Source organism: Alosa pseudoharengus, unplaced genomic scaffold (genome assembly GCF_046254945.1).
Source record: "Alosa pseudoharengus isolate Yale_2024_CS ecotype anadromous, Long Island Sound unplaced genomic scaffold, YU_APseudo_1.1 YU_APseudo_1.1_scf_3, whole genome shotgun sequence".
Classification (NCBI taxonomy): domain Eukaryota; kingdom Metazoa; phylum Chordata; class Actinopteri; order Clupeiformes; family Clupeidae; genus Alosa; species Alosa pseudoharengus.
This window is the reverse complement of record NW_027468718.1, coordinates 11,578,626-11,597,971: the sequence shown is the minus strand read 5'-3', so window position 1 is coordinate 11,597,971 and position 19,346 is coordinate 11,578,626. Positions and strand designations below refer to the sequence as shown.

The following is a 19,346-nucleotide window of genomic DNA, read 5'->3' as shown; positions in this document are numbered from 1 at the left end:
TGGTGATTTGGAGGGATTTGAGGGCTTCCTTAAGTTTGCTGCTGTATTCTCAGTGAGAGTCAGAGTGGGAGTGTTGAGCACAGAGGAACCAGCCCACAGGGGAAAAGCCCACAACGCCCAACACACAAAAGAGCAGACACCGCCATCTACTGTTATATTAAAGGAACTGCAGTACCTCCTGCCATGAATCATCCACACTGGATAGGCTCACTGTATTACTTTATGTCCAGGGTAAATATCAAGATTTGTTGTTGTTAATCTAGAGTACTACAGTACAGTATCATATGTCAGAATAAGATTCTTACCTTACGGTCAAGTGCTGCTTCATCTATTGGGCTGAAGTTGTGATTTTTATGTTTCTTTGAGTCTCGACACACCACACACACAGGCTGTTTATCCTCCAGACAGAAGAGCTTGAGTTTCTCACTGTGCACTGCAGAGCACCTCAGACCCTGCTGAAGCTCTCTGACTTCTCTCCTGTAAGAAGGTCTCACACAGGTTCCTTAACGCCATGTTGATACATTGCTTTTGAGCACTTCCTTCTGCAGTAGGGACATTCTCTGGATCCTTTGCTCTCCCAGAACTGCTGCAGACAGGCTTTACAGATGCTGTGAGTGCAGGTTAAAATGACGAGATTCTTGAAGATGTCACAGCACACAGGGCAGGTGAGATCTTCCTCCAGTTTAGAAGCCATTTTGTCTTCACCGTAAACTCTCTGCTCCAGACATCCCAAGTCTCCCGGAAGTTCCGGGAGTCTCCCGTATATTGATAGCGGCTCCCTGACGCCCGCAAATTAGATACAATCTCCCGGAATCTAGAGTGAGCGATCAAGAGCGCGCATGCGAGACCGCGTGTGCATCTGAGTGTAGCGCGCACACGACGGGAGAGAGAGAGAGAGAGAGAGAGAGAGAGAGAGAGAGAGGCGTGGTGCGTGTGTGCCTGAGCGCATCCAAGAGAGAGAGAGCATCCTGATTGTCCTGTTTCGCTAAATCAACCAATCAGTTTTCAGTGTAGGCGGGCTTTAATTGATCTCTTTTCTCCCGAACTTAATTAATCAGTTCAGTGTATGAATACCCAGATAGCAATTTCCTTTGGGCCGGATCCGCATAAAAGCCTTTAGATCCGCCTGTAGCGGACATACGGTATCTGGCTGTGGACCAGATCTGCTCCTGATAGAGGTTTCAGCTCTGCTAGTAATGCTGTTTTATCACCGGTTTACAGATTTGTCCCAGGTCCGATTTCCGCAACTCAACTGGAAGTCAGGAAATGCGTTTAAAATACAAAACACTGATTTGGCCCAAACCTGTGATACGGATATGAGCCGAATGACCATTTTTTCACAGCAGACCCAGGTGGTAATGATATTAATTAAGGTGTGGATTCTGCTAAATTGACTGTCCTTTCCCTACTTTATTGTGAACTGGCTGCTAAAGAAAAAAAAGGTATTTTGGAATGGCACAAATTTAGAAGCCATGGGGGTGCACTATGTTCCCTTGGCCACTTCATTTCTACAGTAAGGCTGGAAAAGAAGATATAGTTGGCTCAATATTGATCGCTCGTTTCATTATTTTTATTATTACCTAGCAGTGGTAAAAGTAGTCAATTGCTGTTTGTGTCAGATCAAACAGTGCTATGAGACAACCCCATATTCTTGCCACGCATGCAGAAGTCCAAGCAGTAACGTTAATCAAGGATCTTTGGTTTGCCTTTTGACATGATTTGCCAGCCTGGGGTTGGACTAGGACACAGCTCAACTTTTCAAGGTAGGCTATCTGCTTTTTATCTCTGTTGGTTTATTCAGAGACAACAACAAGCAGCCGAGCGATTGATAACTTTAGGCCTACTGTAAGTTTATACTATTATTTTCCAGCAATATAGGCTAGCTTAGCTTGAGCAAAATAACTCACAATAACTAGCCTATTTTGGAAAAAACAGTGATAACGCTAACAGGATCACTGATGATAAAAAACGAGTGTAATTGTCTTAGCCTATTTTCAAAAAGGAATAAATGGCTAATGTTTATTTTGTGTTGTTTCAGATTGACCATGGAGATGACTGGAAGATAGCCTGAATATCGATGGGAACAGTGGAATTAACACGATTTAAACATGGGATTGCACTTCTACAGCCAGGTTGTTGAATAAAAAAAATAATAGGACACTTATTTGTAAAGTTTTTTTTTACCCCCCTATTGTGTTTGTAGCCTAGCTTATGTTTATTAGTTGAGCTGTTGGGAAAACGTTACGAACTTTAGCCTGGGTTAACCGATAACGAACCTGTTAGCTAATGTGTAGTGTAGCAAACAGATTTTCAGGATAATTAGCCTAATTACCAATCACATTTCACATGTCAAATAAAGCCAGCTGATATCTGATAAACGGGTCCGTCCCAGCTAACAATTTATGGTTTCCAAAACGTTCTGGGAACCATAGTTTTTGGTTTCGGAAACGTTAGTTTTTGGTTCCCAAACGTTACCCTAAGGTTAGTTTTTGAGCAAGTTTTGGTTCCCATGGAAAGTTTGCTGAACGTTCCGGAAACGTTAGTTCTTGGTTATATAAAACGTTCCCTGAACGTTCCCCTAACGTTATCTAAAGGTTGCAAACTTTAGAGAACCTTCCCCTAACGTTCCCCAACCGTTGCAAACTTTAAAAAACCTTCCCCTAACGTTCCCTAACCGTTGCAAACTTTAAAAACCTTCCCCTAACGTTCCCTAACTGTTCCCATAACGTTCCCTAACATTTAGGGAACGTTCCCTTCCCTAAATATTGCAACCTTTAGGGAACCCTCCCCTAACATTGCAACCTTTGCATACCAATTACTTTAAACAGCACGAGCAGGAATGCATTATTATATATTAGCAGGAAAGAATGAACAGGCAAAATCGATGGAACTTATAACTTTAATATAAAATTATCAAAAGACAAAAAAAAAACAATTTTAAAAGGCCTCACTGTATATATATATATATATATATATATATATAAAAATTAGACTTAGTGTTAGCTAAGTATATTAACATAAGGCATTTGACTTTGGTAGGTGCTACATTCAACAAATAGACACACTGTACAATAGACAACAATATACATTGTGGCAGATACCAACACAATATACAAAGACATAATACCAATACAAGTACACATGGAGTGGGCTGTTGAGTGCAAAGTAATAGTGCAAATGTAGAGTGCAAGACGTATATTGGAATGATAAAGTAAGTACTTATCCACAGAGTGATAACAGTGCGAAAGAAGCTGCTCCTGTGTGTGGTTGTTTTTGTGTGTAAAAATTACAATTGCTGTAATACAAAAAAATACTATAGCTTTAATTAAAGAAAAATACAAAAGGTTTAATACAACAAAAAAAAATACAAAAGCTTTAAAAAAAAAAAAAAAAAAATAGAGCTCCAGTCCTTCAAGTCCGAGTCGAGTCTCAACAAGATCAGTCCTCAGCTTGCCTAAAAAGAAAAAAAAAAAGTTTGATGTCATACTAAGAATGAACATGTTGAAAAAAACAAGACAAAGTGCCTTACTAACAACCCTTTTTTTTCTGATCACAAAAAAAGTAGTTTTCCCATTACTTTGATTGTTATGAACAAATTTCAATTTACCGTCTGTGTGGGGCAAACTTCAGTGCTAGCCCAATCAGGTCCTCCGCCTCTGCAGCATTTAGCGCAGGGAAGTTTTTCTGGGCCGCAGCTATAGTAGAAATCAACAAATGAGAAAAGTTAAGTCAAATTAAAACTTCTTATCAGCCAAGTTAAGCATAATACTGATGTGAACAATAAAATAACACCTGCCTGTTAAAACCCTGCAGAGGGTTAGGTCCTGAAAGGATTTCTTGGCCTTCCTGCCCCGCAGGCTGTACTCCTTTAGAACGTTGTTGGTTGCCACCCGCCGTAGCATACGACGGATGGCAGCACCTGGAGTCAACCCTCCAAGGGACGCCAAGAAAAGTAGCTGTAAAACACAGAAATACAAATTATATAGAACAACACATAGAAAGTGGAGAGCTTATACAATCTCATATTGTAAGTCAGTTCAGTTATAATGATTTGAATTTATGCAATTACATAGTGTTTATCTTAAGGGCAGGACTATGGCCATTTAATTACCATTTTGTTCCTCCTCTCCTGGTTACCAAGACTCTGGTCCAAGTCTTGCAGCTCGGTGACTGTCGAGCAGGGGGACAGCAAAAGGTCTTCAACCGGAGCAGAGGGAAGTGACTGTGAGCCCCTTAAGAGGCTGAGCACCTCCTCGATCTTGCCCTCAATCAAGTCGATTCGCTGTGCCATGCGGACCATGGATGTCCTCACAGCTATGGAAAAGTTGATAGTGTTAGTTGTTATACATTATAAAATTACATATGTAAACAAATTAAGCGAGTCTTCTTACCTCTCATTTCCATCTCGATGGCTGAGTCACCTCCCTCTGTGCGAGGAGTCACCTCCCTCTGTGCGACGTGTTCTGCTATTTACAACCAAAAAAGTTAAGTTACACTCAAATCCCTTGTCATGAAATTGCATTTAATTGGAAATGGAAAATTCAAAGCCGCTGTACCTTCAACTGGCACCCAAGATGAAGAAGGGCGAGTCAAAGTTGACCCATCCAGCACTGGGCGACCTACTGGGCGAGGAGTCACCTCCCTCTGTGTGACGAGTTCTGCTATTTACAACCAAAAAAGTTAAGTTACACTCAAATCCCTTGTCATGAAATTGCATTTAATTGGAAATGGAAAATTCAAAGCCGCTGTACCTTCAACTGGCACCCAAGTCCTGGAGGGAGGGCATTTTGTTCCTCCTCTCCTGCAGCTCAGTGACTGTCGAGCAGGACGACATATTGCTGTCATCGACTGGAGCAGAGGGAGGTGACTGGGAGCTCCTTAAGAGCATGAGCAGCTCATCCATCTTCTCCTCAAATGCGTCCATTCGCTGTGCCATGCGGTAATGGTTGTCCTTATTGCTATGGAAAATGGATGGTGTTAGTTTTAGTTGTTAAATACATTATATACCTGCATATGTGAACAAATTAAGTGAGTGTTCTTACCTCTTATTTCCGTCTCCATGGCCAAGCCACCTCCCTCTGTGTGATGAGTCACTTGTGCTGTTTACAACAACAAAAAAAGTTACTTACTCTCAAGTTCCTTGTCATGAAATTGTATTTACTTGGAAATGGAAAATTCAAAGACACTGTACCTTCAACTGGGTCCCAAGATGAAGTGGCAGGCGTTATAATAGACCCATCCAGCTCTGGGCAATGAGCTGGTTGCCTGTGTGGTGTTGACTCATCTAAAAAGAAAGTAAATATGAATATTGGTCAGTTAATTTATGGTAGGTTTCTTGCACATGACATTTGCAAAAGATAAACCTATGCTGTTACATTAAACAATCGCTAAAAAGAAAAACTTGCATGCAGGTGGTGGAGGCAGTGACATCTGCTGACCTAATAAAAGGCAGGAAGAGACAAATACATCAGAACAGTAACATGATATGCACTAGGTTAATAAACATGAATGTCAGTAGTTCCATGGTAGGAAATATGACTCAACTGGTTTTCTTAAATAATACATGTATAAATGTTAACTTACAGACAGGGTTTCCAGGCACACGCACCATCCTGGAATGCTTTCTTGCTTGCGGAACGGATTCATCTGAAATAAAAGACCATACAATCTGCACTGATTGCAAAAAGAATATTTTAATTGTGCAAATAATGTAGTCTGTATTTAAGAGGTCTTACCATCACGTGACCATGCACTGCCTTTTGTGGACACTCGCATCTTCTTCCGCCTCAATGCTAGAAGTGTCCATCAGCCGCTGCCATTTTTCCATAGCTTTGGTGTATGAATCTACGTTAAGAGAACAACGTTTTTGTGAGCCAGTAGTAGAGCAAAGCCGTATTTCCATATAGAGAAAACTATTATTGATAGTATTGCAGCAATCAGTCATCTGTACACAACCAGATTTTCTTGACTGGATATTTGGCCCAGCTTTTGACTTGATTTTTGTATTGTAGCCCAGAGAATTTCTAATGGGGAGACACAGCATCCATAGAAATGCATGGGCTTAGTTTGTAAAGCCAGTATGGCAGCTGTGTATAGCCTACTACACACATTCCGCCCCTTCCTGTATGCTTCCCAACAGACCTCTGAAGTTCGCCTACAAAAAGGAACCAAAACTGCCATCTTTGCCTATAAGGAGATCAGGGTGTTAATTTAACCTAACTACCTATGACAAGTTACATTGCAAGTTAGGTCTGGGGTAGCAAAAATCTAAGTTGCTGTCTTAACGTAGGCCTGTTGAAGATCACAGTTAGCCTACCACTCGAAGGCAGAGGACAAACGTGTGTTGAGCAAAATGTCTGCATTTCAGACTTCTTCGTCCCCGGGAGAGTGCAATAATTCTCTCCCCATGTTATTTTCCCATAGCAAAAATTGCAAGATAGGCTACTCAGCTTTTTGAAGGCAAAATTCAGAGATCTATTCACTTGAATCGTCTATCCGATCAACTGTGTTACAAAATGGCCGCCGACAGTGTAGACTATACATCAGAGCCCTTCTAAGGATTATTAGACATTCTCTGACATTATCTATAGGTTAGCCATCTCTATGGCTCTAGTGTAGCCTACATATGCAGGACTGTTCAGTAGGTTATACCAACTTAAAAAGCATCACCATCTTAGTATACCCACTTAAAATAGACTAGGATACATTTGGGGTTGATCACAGTATAGCCTACCCACTACAGCTAACTAGCCTACATCACAGTAGCCTAGATCCAGCTACATACAGTAGGCCTATATCCACTAGCCTACACCACTGCTGCCGAGTGACTTGCCTAAAAGGACTGACTGTACACTAAAACTAATTAAAAGAAACGGTAGCCTAGTGCTATTATTTGTAACATCAACGTGAGCAGGTTAACACGATGACACAAAACATACAATGCTGCAAAACATAACACGTTGAGAACAGCTCAAACAAAGACAAACGAGCAATGTGCTCTGGTAAATTACAAACTTGGCAGAATCGGAATATAACAAAGCCCTACAAGTGAAAGGACTTAAGGTTAAACCTCAAACTCTTGCATTACAACCACTAGGCCTACATCATGAAACTGTAACATAATTCACTTACTTTCGTGAGATCGTATTCAAGACGAGTGTAATCCATTCCAAGACTTCTTCCAGCGGCGTTCAAGAATCACGGAATTCAAACAGAGCCCGTTAACGGAAGTCAGGACAAGACTTCAATCGATCACCTGAAAGCAGAGGCGCTGTCTTCCCCCTACTGGCGTGGGGGTAGGCCTACGTGTAAGGGAGAGCCTGTCTGATTGAACTGAAGTGAATTGTGAAATGAAAGAAGTGAATTTTCTTAGTTGTGAAAAGTGTTCTATTGATAGATTTTTGTTTAAAGTTCACCTAATACGTAAAAAAAGCACAAAAGTATATATTTTTTATTTAGTAAAATTTATATTAGCCTAAAATAAATATTATCTTGATATGATGTTTACCTTACTTAGATTTTATAAGACCAATCATTTGAGTGGATCTAAATCAAGTGACTGCAAACATTTTGTATGTTACTTCAAAAACTGAAATGGAGCTTGTGTTAGTATCGACTATAGCTGTTATTGTCTCCAGTTTCTAAAGCTGATAGAGGCGCAATCAATCACACAATGCCAACACATTTAACACGGCATGGAATTGGAATGAATAGAGACGCATTACCATTGACGTCATTGCCACCTAATCAGAAGCCTCGATTGCCCATGCCAGGTGAAATGATTGCAAAAGACATGTTGAGGTGAGTTTAAAATGTACATATTAGATGATGTGATGGTAATGACATTTACCTGAAAAATGACAAAAAATCATAAATTCCCTTATATTGTGGTCTCAACCAAGCTCACAAGGTTACTCCTATCAAAATGACTGATAACTTGATGCATACTAATTAGTAAAATTTAGAATTTTATTTTTCAAAATTTCAGTTACCCAAATAGGCCCGAAATCTGAGAAATGCCCTAATGTGCATATTATTCAGGCCTATAGCCTAGATGGCTAGTTGCCAAGGCTACATGAAAACACCAAACTACCAAAATCTAAATATTTTCTATCTATGGACCCAGAGCCATATAGATAGAGAGTTGCGACATCTCCATTGACGCTAATGTTCCATTTTTTTCCAACAATGGCGGCTAACGGAAGCCTCAAATAGTTCCCAGAAGTTAACAATTAATAATAGCAGCAGTGCATTTACAGCAGTACAGACTGTTTGTAGCCAACATTTCAGACTCAGATTTACATTATTGGCTCATCCGAATAATAATAATAACATTAACAACAGTAATAGTAGTAAAGTAATAGTATTAATAACCTAATTATAATAATAAACTATTTATGTATACTTTGACAGCTTTTCTGCTGCTCAGTTTTTATCAGTTCCTTATCAAATAAATTAAAAGAGGCTAAAGCCCAATAAATGTGCCACAGATAATAACCTAATATAAGATAAACCTTGCCTATACCATTTCAATTAGGCAGCACTAGGCAACACCACGAACGACCTGTCATTAAGTTTTTGCGTTTGTACTGTAGCCTACAACTTTTATGACGTGACGTGTCTTGGGCATTTAGCTTTACCATCATGTCAACATAGTTGTAACGTTATGAGCAATGTTCATCTAGGCTATGGATTTAAGTGGTTTAATTTTAAAAAGGGCAGCGAAAGTGGGATAAAGTGCAACTGCTTCCCCAAAACAATCCCTCCATAACTGTGGATTTAATCGTTTGATATGTGGATAACTTTCAGTGGACTAAACACATAAAAGGTAAGATTTTGTTATCACAAAGCTAGCTGGTTCGTTAAAATTTAATATGGCTAAGCATATTTACAGCCAACTTTGTACTTGCAACAGTGAAACTTGAGTTTGTTGTTAACATTGTTGGTAACGTAAACGTTTCTTCAGTTAGGAGCAGGACTGTTTTTTTTATTTTTATTTTGCATTCATTTTCATTGGCAAAAGCTGGCCTAATATGCATGAGAGAACCTAGATTTGAGAGAGCTGCAGCTGTTAGCATCAGCACGGTCATATTAACACAGCAGGGCACACTAGCCCAGTGATGGCTAGCCCAGTGATGAAGGATCGTGTAAAATCCCCATCCCCAGAAAGTTTCAAACCAAGCTTGCACTGATGATGCATGATCACTGATCAAATTGCTATATTCTGACACGATGCACACCATTCCCAGGTGCTCACCTGTCTGAATCTCAAGCTATTTAGCCTAGCATCTTAATGCTGTTCACAGCACGGTGAATGACAAACGATGACAAAATGCTGTTCATGTTTATGAGTTCATAGCCTGGTTATTTATCGAAGGACTTACATGCCACGTTTTATATTTTATTATGATCACTCGCATTACCATGGGGTTTCTTAATAGATAGGCCTAATGCTACGGTTAACTTAGAATGCCCACCATTACACTGGAGATGTTAAAAAACGTTTAAACTTTTTTATTCTCCCGCGACGATAGGCTAGCCTATTTAATGCATTCTAATCCATTGTCAATCACTTCCGGGAACTAGTTGAGGTTTACACAAACCACGTGACCAACGGAATTTTGAACACCCATTGTCGCAACTCTCTATCTATAAGGCTCTGTATGGACCCTTTCAAGAGAGTTCCATTATCAGCATCATAGTTGGCCCCACAAGGCTTCCTTTTTAACATTCCATATGTTATCTTAATGCAGAGGAAGTAGATTGGGGCCCAAATAGAACGTCCAAGCATTGTTTTTGTTTTTATTGTTGAAAGGGTCTATAGGCCTTCCTTATTTGGTGTAGGCCGACTGACTAGGCTAAAGTTTTTTTTTTTTTTGGAGGGGGGGGGGGGGGGGGGGTGGTCGTGATACCTCCCTGATATGACTTTTTGCAGGTTGGGATGTCTGCTGCTCTGTCTGTCCTCTGTTTCACCAGCTTCACTTTCACTTTCAGCAGTCAGAGCAGACGTGTCCCAAACTCAGATTCCTCTCTCTTTCAAAAGTATTCCACAGGAGAGCGTTTAGTGGAGGACAAGAGAATCAACCTGTCACACAACTTCACTTCCTGATCTGGTGACAGACAGTCGGAGAGAGGGACTATGGTAAAGATGCATTCTGATTGGTCAACTTTAGTTGCTAGACCAGTTCCTTGTTCACTGCTGCAACTAACTGGACTTCAGTTCAAAGTTCCAGTTGTGGGTGTCTCCTTCCAGAGACACATGCTGAACCCAGATCAGTGGATTACACACAGACTCTCTCCCCACACAGACTTTGATTCTGAAATTCAGGTTCAAAATAAGCAGTAGGCAGGAAAGGCTCCATGCGTGATGTGTGCAAATAACTTCTTAACATGATAAAACTACCTGTAATAAACTTCTTTGGGATACATGTACACATTACAATTTATTATTAAGGCGAGACACTACAGGTGAATAGGGTAAAATTTTTAAATAATAGACATCACCATGAAACTTACTCAGTTGATTACTTACACAAGTATGAACAAAAAATGTATTACAAGTTTTTGAAATTCCAATGTTTAATAATGCAAATTAGGCATTATCTCATTAAATATGCACAAATTTGCATATATTTTCGGTAGATAGATCTGAACATATGATAAAGCCTGGTACAAAATTATTCTTTCATTTTGTTTGCATACAAGATAAAAATAAAATTACAGAGGGATTTCAGGATATCTGCTTTCATTACCTAGGAAATCAGAATATACTGTCCATAGCCTTAAAAAATCGATTTTTGCCTTATATTTTTGATTAAAATGTCACATAAATCAGGCCAGGAATGATTTATTAACAAATCCCTCTGTAAATATCTTCAGAATACTGCTAAGTGTATATCTGGAAAGTTTGGTGTACATAGGTGCTACATAGGCTGAGATGTTTCTACTGGAAAATGATAAAAACTCAATTTGAGGAAACAGCCTTGGAACACAGCCAAGAGATTCCGTTCTCAGCCTAGACTCGCCTTTGAACTTTCGCGATTGGTTGCGGTTACAAAGGAAGTGTCCATATTTGGATAGCACAACGTCATGCAGGAAAAACAGAGCTTTCCAACGGTACTACACATGTTATGTTTTGTATCACGGTCGCGGTAGAGCATGAAACGTTAGAAGACTAACTTTTGGTGAATTTAGGAGAAATATACAGGCGCGAGTAGACAAAATGTAATGAAATAAACACCTAAATGTGTAAATCGGGCTTTGTTGTTGTAGTAGTGTGAAAGAATACAAGCTAAGGTAGCAAATTAGCCCAAAATCTCGAAATTGACCAGTGCATGAAAAAATGATGTTTTCACCTGCCGTGTCTCGCCTTAATGTGAACAAATAATCTAAAATAGAACAAGGTGTCTATAAGTCACACATAACCACACTGTCATCTTGTAACTGTCATCTCTGAGTGTCCATCTAGTGAACTACATCACTGAGTGTCCATCTAATGAACTACATCACTGAGTGTCCATCTAGTGAACTACATCACTGAGTGTCCATCTAAAGAACTACATCACTGAGTGTCCATCTAATGAACTACATCACTGAGTGTCCATCTAGTGAACTACATCACTGAGTGTCCATCTAATGAACTACATCACTGAGTGTCCATCTAGTGAACTACATCACTGAGTGTCCATCTAACTACATAACTGAGTGTCCATCTAACGAACTACATCACTGAGTGTCCATCTAACGAACTACATCACTGAGTGTCCATCTAGTGAACTACATAACTGAGTGTACATCTAAAGAACTACATCACTGAGTGTCCATCTAGTGAACTACATCCCTGATCACATCACAGATCCTATACGGCACACACTCTTTTGAACACACATTACTACACTTCATTCATAGATTCAATTCCTTTATTATTCTGCTACAACTGTGTTGTGGTTGTGAAGACTCACTCAGTACATTTCCTCTGATCACTGGGTGTGAAGATTCTCAACAACATTTTTTGCAAGAACATAATTTGTTTTGTGTTCTGAGTGGAAACACTGTGGAAGTTGCCACCAGACACATTCCCTCACCCTCTCAATCCTTTTGAAATATCATCCAAGGAGTTTAGACATTTGCAACCTCTGTATGACAGAGCTTGCAAATGTCTCACAGAGATAAATGTATCACAGAGTATGAACACATGACTTATGGGACTCTTACAAATACTGATTTGGTTTTAATCACTGATGAATTCCTTATGAAGACATATTAAAGTAATGAAGAAAAGTAGTCAATCTGACATTGTATCAGTGTATTATGAATAAAAACATCATTATTGTATTCTGTTGATATGTCCATAAATGATCTCTTTGTGCAATGGTGATGATCTGGGTTGTGGTATCAGCAATGTTGTTTAGATAGATAGATAGATAGATAGATTGTTGGAGCCATTTTGATATTTATGTTTGTAAAATCATTTAAATTATTAATATTGATGAAATGCCAATGACATTAAGATAATATTTATGTTCATGTAATATGGTTTATAATTATGATGAATATGGTTTAAATGTATATCATTTAACGTGTTAAAACTGTCTGGCCAATTAAGAGTGACGTCTGGCCGTCTGATTGACAGATAGCTATTATAGGGCTGGGACACCTGTGGCCAGGTAGAGCGGAAGTGGCAAACAATTTTTCAACCGCGTGAATGCGATAGAGGCTTTTGTTTGTATTTTGACGAAAAGTGGATTAATAAAATTACTCTATATACTAAGACGCGCGTTGTCCGGAGTTATCCGCTCTCAGAAGTGACCGCCGCAAAGCTGTCACTACATCAAGTTGAAAAATTGCTCATGAAACGTCGGACAAGCCGGGAAACTTGTGGATTATTCCGTGGATTATATACCTGGAAATACCTGGAACTACGATCACTCAGTATCTTCTTTTGTGAGTAACCTGGCGATTTGCATTGTCTTCAGACCCAGGTACGATCAGACATTACGAGAGAGACTTGTTTGATGGGACAATACAATTGCGCAATTGTTGACAATTCGAACTGAGTCTGATCATTGAGATCCCGACTTCTTGATTAAAAGTGGACATTGTTGTAAGGGAACTTCTAATAACAAACTACGACTAAGCATTACCTGTAATAAAGCAATACAATAATTACGAGCCTGCACGCAACACAGAACGAACGAACAGGCGGCAGAAAATTAAACAATGATTAAATGAAAACGCTGTTTGTATGCATGTGACTGAATAAGCGGGAATAATATTAATTGTACTAAAACGAAATAAAATAATTGTGATCATGTCTGAGGAAGAAACGGAACAACCTGAACAAACTGAAGATGAGCCCGAAGGCCCAGAAACAAATAAAGACGATCAGAGAAAACCTGTTTTTAAAGAGCTTAGCGCAACGCGTCGCGGCAAACTTGGTCATTGCACTCGCAAAATGAATGAAATTAATGAAATGATAATGTTTAGCACTGGTGATGCTGATAAGGTGACAACACAATTGAATGCATTTCATGAAATTCTGAACAAATTTAAAATATCTCATGAATCTGTTCAAATGTTGTTAACTGATGATGTGAAAGAAAATGAAAATATTGACTGGTATGAACCAAAGATGGCAAAGTTTAATGAATTTATTTCTCAAACTGAGATCTGGTTGGAACGTCAATCAAATGAACAATCACTTGTTGATGTGACTGATAGTGTGTCAAGAGTATCTAAGGCTGACTCAAAGGCATCATCTGCCCACACAGCACGCATTAAAATTGCTGTGGATAAAGCTGGTTTAATGGCCCGAGCCAAATCCTTGAGAGAGAAACATGAAATGGAAATGGACAAGGTTAGGTTACAAGCTAAAATGGAAGCGTTACAATTAAGAGAGGAAATTTCTGTCACTAATGCAAAACTGCAGGCCCTGGAGGAAATTGAACCAACAGAATCAGGTCTGAGGTCTGAGGATGACATGAATGCTTACCTGGAGAAATATATGGACAAAAGATCACACCGAACAGAAGAGCCAGTGGAGTCCAAATCAGTGGAAAGCAGCAGAGTTACTGGCATGTCTCATCTGGATTTTGTGGAATTGGGACCAATACCTAAAACACCATTTCAGAAAGCTATGCGTGTACATCAGAAGTTGGTAGCGGCACCAGAACCAACCACTACTGCAGCAACAAGGCGAAATGTACCAAGCCAAGGAACTTACCGAACTACTGTGACTAAGCCGAGAAGAACACAATCTACTCCTGGAAGGGAACCAGCAGATCCCCCTGATGGCACAGAGTTGACAAATCTGCTTGTATCTGTTCTATGCCAATCATCTCTTCCAAAGAAGGAGGTGCCTGTGTTCAATGGTGACCCTCTGGACTTTCAGTTATTTATGCAAGCATTTAAACACAATATAGAGGATAAGACTGACAGTAATGAGGACCGACTGTACTTTTTAGAACAGTATACAATTGGACAGCCAAAAGAACTAGTTAGAAGTTGTTTGTACATGGATGCAGCAGCTGGTTATGCTGAAGCAAAGCGCCTGCTCAAGCGCCACTTTGGCAATGACTTTAGGATCGATCACGACTGCCTATATGGAGAAAGCCTTAAACTGGAGTGTAATCAGACCAGACGATGGAAAGGCGCTTCATAGTTATGCTTTATACCTAAGAAGTTGTAATAATGCTGCCCAAAACTTTCGCTACATGTCAGAACTTGATTTACCATCCAATATGAAACAAATTGTTTCAAAACTCCCCTATAAACTCCGAGAGAGATGGAGAGCGGTGGCATGCGACATTATGGAACAGATCCAACAGAGACCTAAATTCAATGACCTTGTCAGATTCGTTGAAAAGCAGGCCAGAATAATGCAGGATCCGGTCTTTGGCAATATTCAAGATGCTCGCAGAGAAATAAAGGTGGTGAGAGCACCTACAGTGAGCTCGACCTACGGGAAATCTAGCAGCAAGCAGAGCTTCGTCACTGCCGTTTCTCCAGTTATCTCTAATGCGGTTGTTGCTAATGCCGACATCAAAGAAAATGGAAATCAAACTTTCAAAAATTTTACTCCCGTTAATGCAAAGGATGCTTTTTCCGAACCCTGTGTTTTCTGTCAAGGAGAGCATGCATTGGAAACATGTAAAATGATATTAAAACTTGCTCATAAGGAGAAAGTGGAGTTTCTCAAGAAACATGGATTTTGTTTTGGCTGTTTGATTAGAGGACATCTCAGTAAAACATGTAAAAACGTCTAACATGTCGCTCATGCGATAAGAAACACCCTACCATCTTGCACATTGGAAACTGGCAACCAGGTGGCGCCACATATACTAAAACATCTGTAGTAACCACGAACAATACCACCTGTGGCACAGCTGTTCAGGCCAACTCTGTCACTGTCACCATGGCACCAACTGATCAAACAGGGGCTGGCAATACTGACCACAAACTGGCTATTGTACCTGTAAGAGTGAAGACGGCTAAGGGTAGTCAGTCTATCAAAACATATGCGTTCCTGGATCCCGGGAGTTCTGCAACTTTCTGTACGGAGAAATTAATGGAACAACTGTCCGTCAGAGGGAGGAAAACAGAAATTCTGCTTCAAACAATGAGTTATGAAAAGCCTGTGAAAACATATAAATTGAGTGGACTGGAAGTATGCAGCCTTGAAGGCAATGATTTCATAGAACTTCCAGAGGTTTTCACACAACAAGCCATTCCTGTGAACCATCAGAACTTAAAACGATGGCCTTACCTGAATGCGGTCAAGTTGAAGTCCATCGAAGCTGATGTCAGTCTGTTGATTGGTGTGAATATACCGAAAGCCATGGAACCACTGAAGGTCATCAACAGTCAAGACAATGGCCCATATGCTGTCCTGACACATCTGGGGTGGATAGTAAATGGACCACTGGGAATCAACTCTTTCGTTAACAGACATGGCCGACCACAGATAACAACCAATAGGATATCAGTGGCTCGTCTGGAGGATCTTTTGGTCCAACAGTACAAACAAGACTTTCCAGAATTGACCTACAGAGAGAAAGCAGAACACTCATTTGAGGACAAGAAGTTTCTGAAAATCATGAATGAATCCATCAGAAAAAAGGATGGTCATTATGAAATCCGACTTCCTTTCCGTAAGGATGACATCTATATGCCTAATAATAGGCAAGTGGCTGAACAAAGAACACAGAGCCTTAAGAAAAGATTTGCGAAGGATGAGTCTTTTAAAAATGATTATGTGTGCTTTATGAATGATATCTTGGAGAAACGGCATGCGGAAATGGTACCTGAAGAACAGCTCTGCCGGACTGATGGGAGACTCTGGTATATTCCCCACCACGGAGTGTATCACAAGAGGAAAAAGTCAATCCGGGTGGTTTTCGACTGTACTTCAGCCTACCAAGGTATATCTTTGAACACTGAGCTACTACAAGGCCCAGACCTTACGAACACCTTGTTAGGTGTACTTATGAAGTTCAGACAGGAACCAGTAGCAGTGATGGGGGACATTGAGGGAATGTTCCACCAAGTGAGGATTCCTGAAAAGGATGTGGACTTCCTGAGGTTCTTGTGGTGGCCAGGTGGTGACACTAAACAAGCACTAAGAGAGTGCAGAATGACTGTGCATCTTTTTGGTGCAGTTTTATCTCCCAGCTGCGCAAATTTTGCTCTCAAGCAGACAGCCAAGGATAATGAAGGGAAAGCCGATGCCTCGGTACTCAACACCATTTGTCACAATTTTTATGTGGACGATTGTCTGAAATCTGTTTCAGATGAAAAGCAAGCCATCAGTTTGGTTCAGAACCTGAAGACTATATGTGCAACCGGAGGATTTAAACTTACCAAATGGACCAGCAACAGCCGTTCTGTCCTCGCATCTTTACCTGTAGGAGAAAGAGCAAAGGAAGTTAAGAACATAGACCTTGAGAAGGACAGGCTTCCTGTGGAGCGAGCCCTTGGCATGCGGTGGGATGTTGAGCCAGACACATTCTTCTTTGACAGCACACTGAAACAACGACCGGTTAGTCGAAGGGGAATCTTGTCCATGCTCAATTCTGTCTATGATCCTCTGGGATTTTTATCACCAGTTATGCTCACAGGAAAACTGATACAGCAGGAGTTGTGTAAGATCAACTGCGGATGGGACGATGAAATCCCAATTGCCCTTGCGTCAAAATGGAGCGAGTGGCAGAACGATCTTCACATGATCTCTAACTTCAGAATAGAAAGATGTTACAAACCAGCGGATTTTGATGTCACTGAAGCCCAATTACACCACTTCTGCGATGCCAGTGAGAGGGGCTATGGGACAGTCAGTTACTTAAGACTTACCTGCAGAAGTAGACCACCTCACATTGCGTTTGTGATGGGGAAAGCAAGGGTTGCACCCTTGAAAGTAGTGACAATTCCCAGACTGGAGCTCACTTCAGCAGTTTTGGCTGCTCGGATGGATAATATGCTCAAGAAAGAACTGGAACTTCCGATCTCAGACTCCTTCTTCTGGACAGATAGTACTTAGGTCCTGAAGTACATCCTGAATGACACACAGAGATTCAAAACTTTCGTGGCGAACAGGGTAACTGTGATTCGCGATCTGACACAGAAATCTCAGTGGCGTCACATTAAGACTGATCTCAACCCAGCAGACAATGCGTCTAGGGGAATGCGAGCTGAGTCTTTTCTGAAAGGAGGTAGTTGGCTTAAGGGTCCAGACTTTCTGGCCAAATGTGAAGCTGATTGGCCAAAACTGTCCACAGAACCATTGATGCTTTCAGACAGTGACTCCGAGGTAAAGAAAACTGTTGTAGCTTTTGCAACAGCAGCCCATGAAGATCCTCTGACTCACTTTATTGAATACTTTTCATCATGGGACAAACTCATCAGATCTACAGCCTGGCTCTTGAAGTTTAAAATGACTCTGAGACACTTAATCCAATTGAAACGAGCAGGTACCTCACAGACTGAATCAATAAAATCAGAACCTGCAGACCAGCAGCTATCTATGCAGGATCTCGCAGATGCTGAGGAATCGCTTGTAGCTTATGTTCAACGGCAAGCCTTTAGGGATGAAGTGAAAGCCTTACAAACAGGCCAAGCTGTAAGAAGGAATAGCAGACTCTACAAATTGGATCCCATGCTTCATGATGGAATATTAAGAGTGGGAGGCAGACTGAGTAAGCTGGCCATGACGGAGGAGATAAAACACCCGGCTATTCTGCCTAATGATGACCACCTCTCAAGACTTCTTCTGAGCCATACCCACCATCTGGTAGGTCACTGTGGAAAAAATCAAATGCTTTCGAAACTCAGGATGAAATACTGGATACTCAAGGCAAATCAGGCTGCAAGGAAAATAACCCGTGATTGCATACTCTGCAGACGATGGCATGGTACTTCTATGAAACAGAAAATGGCTGACTTACCCCTCATGCGCATAACACCAGATCTTCCCCCGTTTACACACACTGGCTTGGACTATTTCGGGCCCATAGAAGTCAAATCTGGCCGTAATCGGGTAAAGAGATACGGAGCCTTGTTTACGTGCCTTGCAAGTAGAGCTGTACACCTAGAGATGGCTTACTCTATGGATACCGACTCATGTATTTCAGTATTACGAAGATTCATCAGTAGACGTGGTCAGGTAAAAGAAATAATTTCAGACAACGGAACGAATTTTGTGGGCGCAGAGCGAGAATTAAAACAAGCACTTGCTCACTTAAACATGAATAAGATCGATCCAGAATTCCATACGTGAAAAGGGCATCAAATGGACGTTCAATCCGCCTTATGGTTCTCACCATGGAGGCGTGTGGGAACGTCTTATTCGAATAATAAAGAAAATCCTTTACTCCATCACAAAGGAACAGACTTTAGATGATGAATGTCTTCAAACTACTCTGTGCGAAGTGGAGGCAATTCTCAATGCCTGCCCCATTACAGAAACATCTGGAGACTTTAAAGATCCTGAACCCTTAACTCCAAATCACCTGCTTCTCTTAAAAGGGAAACCCATACTTCCACCTGGGCTCTTCACCAAGCAGGACTGCTACTCCAGAAGAAGGTGGAAGCAGGTTCAGTACCTATCAGACCTCTTCTGGAAGAGATGGACACGGGAGTACCTTCCCTTAATGCAGGAAAGACAAAAATGGAATGAGGTCAAAAGAAATCTAAAACCTGGAGACATAGTAATGATTATAGATGAAACCTCTCCACGAAACTCCTGGCCTATGGGACGAATCATGGAAACTTTTCCAGATAGAAAGGGCTTTGTACGTCGTGTCAGAGTAAAAACTCAGACAGGAATCTTGGAGAGACCGATTACCAAGCTGTGT

At 40.7% G+C, this 19,346-nt stretch overlaps 1 long non-coding RNA gene across 1 annotated transcript; it reads right to left on the bottom strand.

Moving 5' to 3' along the window:
* Positions 1–4,845: 4,845 nt before the first annotated feature.
* Positions 4,846–5,843, bottom strand: LOC143099614 (uncharacterized). The gene is made up of 5 exons (XR_012981690.1): positions 5,736–5,843; positions 5,584–5,646; positions 5,192–5,284; positions 5,043–5,099; positions 4,846–4,958 (listed from the first exon to the last, which is right to left on the bottom strand). It is a non-coding gene; the product is annotated as an uncharacterized LOC143099614 (long non-coding RNA).
* Between the last annotated feature and the right edge of the window lie 13,503 nt (positions 5,844–19,346).